Consider the following 4444-nt stretch of genomic DNA (forward strand, 5'->3'; position numbering starts at 1 on the left):
GGTTCCCAGTACTGACGTGGCGAGGCACATGGCCTTCTTGGATATGGGAGCAACCACCACCGACTAGACAAAACCTTTAATAGAAAGCTAATATTTAATTTCCTAAAATAACTTTAGGTTAACCAAAGAGAACAATCAAATCACAAGGAAAAGAAAAAACAAAAGAACACAACTTCGAAAAAACATATTCGAAATTCTAGAACGTAAGCCTCTTGTATTTGGTATTATTTCCATAAATAACTAGCATGATGCGGAAATAGAAATTACTAGTTATACCTTGTAGAAAAACCTCTTGATCTTCTACCGTATTCCTCTTCTAACCTCGGACGTTGTGTGGGCAACGATCTACCGAGATGAGAAACCACCAACCACCTTCTTCTCCTCCAAGCAAGGTTCGGCCACAAAAGAAAAGCTTCACCAAGGAGAAAAAAAAACCAAAATACTAACCAAGCTCCAAGAGATACTAGCTTTCTCTCCTTCTTCTTCTTCTTCTTCTCCAAGTAGTATCCGGCCACCACAAGAGCTCCAAGGAAGGGAGAGAGGTTCGGCCACCACAAGAGGAAGAGAGGGAGAGGATGGCCGGCCACACCAAGGAACAAGAGAGGGAGAGGAATAATAGATGTTGTGTCTTGTGAAGGCACCCTCACCCCTTCTTTTATATTCCTTGGCCTAGGCAAATTAGGAAATTTAATTACAATAAATTTTCCTTAATTTCCTTGACATGATTTAATTGAGAGAAATAAAATAAAATTTCCCCAATTAATTTCAAGTGGCCGGCCACATCATTGGAAAACAAAAGAGGACAAGTTTAAATCAACAATTAAAACTTCCTAATTTGTTTCCGGAAATTTTAAAAAATAAAATTTCTCTTTAAAATCTCTTCATGGTTGATAAAAGGAAATTTCTATAATTTTAATTTTATCAACATGTGAATAATTTTTAAAGAAAATAAAACATCTCTCAATCTACAAATAAGGAAAGAGATCTAATCTCTTTCTTTAATCTTTTGTAGATCTTTTACAAGAGAGATATTTTAATTTTAATTCTCTTTAAAATATATCTTCCACATAATAATAAAAATTAAAATTAAATTTCTTTTTAATTTTATTTGGCCGGCCCTACTAGCTTGGGTTCAAGCTAGGGCCGGCCACCCACGGCCCTAGCTTGTTCCCAAGCTAGCTTGGCCGGCCCCCATTGGGTGGGTATAGGTGGTGGGTATAGGTGGGTATAGAACTCTATAAATAAGAGGCTACGATAGGGACAGAGAGGAGGAATTGGTTTTGGTCTCCCGATAAAATTAAGCAAACCGTGTTCGCCCCGAACACACAACTTAATTTTATCAATGATAATTCATTCCACTAGAGAACTATCATTGAACTACCGCACCAATCCCAAATTACATTTTTGGGCTCCTTCTTATTATGAGTGTGTTAGTCTCCCTGTGTTTAAGATATCGAATGTCTACTAATTAAGTGAGTTACTGACAACTCATTTAATTAATGTCTAAGTCCAAGAGTAGTACCACTCAACCTTATCGTCATGTCGGACTAAGTCCACCTGCAGGGTTTAACATGACAATCCTTATGAGCTCCTCTTGGGGACATTATCAACCTAGTATCTCTAGGACACAGTTTCCTTCTATAATTAACAACACACACTATAAGTGATATCATTTCCCAATTTATCGGGCTTATTGATTCATCGAACTAAATCTCACCCATTGATAAATTAAAGAAATAAATATCAAATATATGTGCTTATTATTATATTAGGATTAAGAGCACACACTTCCATAATAACCGAGGTCTTTGTTCCTTTATAAAGTCAGTATAAAAGAAACGACCTCAAATGGTCCTACTCAATACACTCTGAGTGTACTAGTGTAATTATATAGTCAAGATAAACTAATACCTAATTACACTACGACCTTCTAATGGTTTATTCCTTTCCATTCTGGTCGTGAGCTACTGTTTATAATTTATAAGGTACTGATAACATCATCTTCTGTATGTGACACCACATACTATGTTATCTACAATATAAATTAAATGAACAACTACAAACAAATGTAGATAATTAGACCAAATGTGATTCTTTATTCATAATGAATGTTTACAAAGCTTAGGCTTTCAGTATACACTCCAACAGCTGAGGGGAGCAAGAAATTTGTTCCCCCTGTTGATGCAGTGTTGAATGATGTTGGTGTTTATACTTAGTTTTTCATGATTTCGGGCTAGATTTTTCTTGAAAACCATATTCTAAACTAAGGTTTAGTAATCCAGAATTCAAAAAGGGCACCACAGGAAAAAATTTCTGAGATATGACAAGAGAAAATTTTTTTCGTGCAAACTGAAGTTCACCTTCTAAATGAAGTTGTAATGCATTGGACTAAAGTTACAGTAGAATTCCATTTCTGAAATTAAAAACTAGAGTTACAGAATTCAGAACGGGCTTCATTTGGTTTTAAACTTGTATTTGCAGAAATTTGTAGAAGTTGAGTTCTGAGGTTCTGAGATGATGGTTGCTGGAAATTAATTTCAGAATCTACTTTAGAACTTAGTAGCTGTTGCTGCAATTCCATAAGTAGATTCTGAAACTTTCAGGTTCAATCTCTGCAACTTCCAGCACGACTGAGTTTGGACCTTCACTGATCAATAGCTTGATACAAACACTTTAGCATTCAGTTTTTGCAATAACAGCAATTTCAGAAACCAGGGCTTTTTGTGCTGTTGTCACTGCCCCAGGATTCAGAAGTTAGTCAACCTTTCAACCATTTGCTGATTAGGACCAAGGAGAAATGCAAGAAGCAGAATGTTGCTGAACTGTACTCTACTTCTGGATTGTTGCAAACATGTGAGAGTTGGGATAAGATAGAAACTTTTCTTCTAATGAAGGATACTTTATAAGCAAAGTACAATCAGCTATATTTCTGAGTTGCTGATATTTGAGCTGAAATTATGCTATTAACATAACAACAGTTTCTACTCTGCTATTACTAGTGCATAAAGTTTGAATTGGTACTTCATGGATTATGTGGCAATGTGTGTCTCAAAAGCTGCTTTGATACATTACCTTGACAGTAACAATACTGAACAGATTTGAGTTTCAGAAAAGCTGATAGATGTGCAAAATGATTCTTTGGAAGTTTCAGCTGATAGCTGTAAAATATTGAGAAGGAATTGGATGATGGCTGTGGAATTCTAGATAGGATATTGATATAGAAATTGGCTACTTTTGGAGTCAACAAACTTTGTTTTGAAGTTGCAGATTGAAGCATCAATTCATAGATACTAGCACCAATTCTAAGAACATCTGAACTATTGCTGATGCTGCAGTAAAAAAATAATCAGTTGCAGAATTCAGTTGCTGTTTTTACCCAAAATTTTTTAAAAAAATTGCAGCAAGTGTTTTGTGGGAAATCAGATGAAGAAAAAGGAAGTTTACGTAAGATTTGTGACAAGCTCCGGTGATTGTTTTTCAGTATGTTAGTACTTGATTCTTTAGAGTCTTGCAATTACACTCCACCAAATGATCTCTGTTTATAATGAATTTGAATATGACAAATTAGAGACAGAGAATGGAAGAAAAATAAATTATGCAGAAAGGGAAACAGTGACTAGAAGAAAATAAAGCATTTTGATTCCATGAGGTGTTGCATTGTCCGAGACGGCCAAGATTTTAAGTGTGGGGGAGGGAACTCTTCTCCATAAGGTAATTTAAGATTGTTTTAGCTTCCAAGTGATAGAATTGAAGTGGAAAAATAGTGAAACATAAAAAAAAAATGGCACATCAAGAGAGTATCAAGTGTGGAGATAGAGTATCAAAAATCTTGGATTTCCATCAAATTGAAGGAGAGGTTAGCTTGATATGTTGAATTGGTAATTACAAATAGTATTCATTTCTTTTTACATCTAAATGGTCAACTCATCAAGTATATTCCTCCAATACTCTCATCTTCTCATTTTCTTCATTAATGCCTTTTCTTTTGCTACTACATCCATTTCAATTGCTCTTTTTGCTTCCATTTCAATTCTTCATGATAAAATCCTTTTTGATTCATGTATGCTATGTTTTATGGTGGTGGAGAATTAGAAAATAAGCAAGCTTATGGTAGTGAAATGTTTTGAGTGACATTGAGTGAGCTCCACTAATATGTATTTTTGAGTGTGAGGGCTAGAATAGGTGAATACCTTGTGAGATTGCAACTTGCTTAATTTTTCAATTGGATTGAAACTACCATACATACTGATTATTGTTTGGATTGTATTCATGATTGTTTGTGATCTTTAAGATGACCTTAGTTAATTACCTTTTACTATCTTCTAGGTATTGCTAGGAAATTGTGTGGGGATGATTTTTAGGTTTTCTTGACTTGAATGGGACGTCCAAGATTAAGTGTGGGGGATTTGATAACCATGATTTTGTTATATTATTTTGATTCATA

Source organism: Zingiber officinale, chromosome 2B (assembly GCF_018446385.1).
Source record: "Zingiber officinale cultivar Zhangliang chromosome 2B, Zo_v1.1, whole genome shotgun sequence".
NCBI classification, from domain to species: Eukaryota; Viridiplantae; Streptophyta; class Magnoliopsida; order Zingiberales; family Zingiberaceae; genus Zingiber; species Zingiber officinale.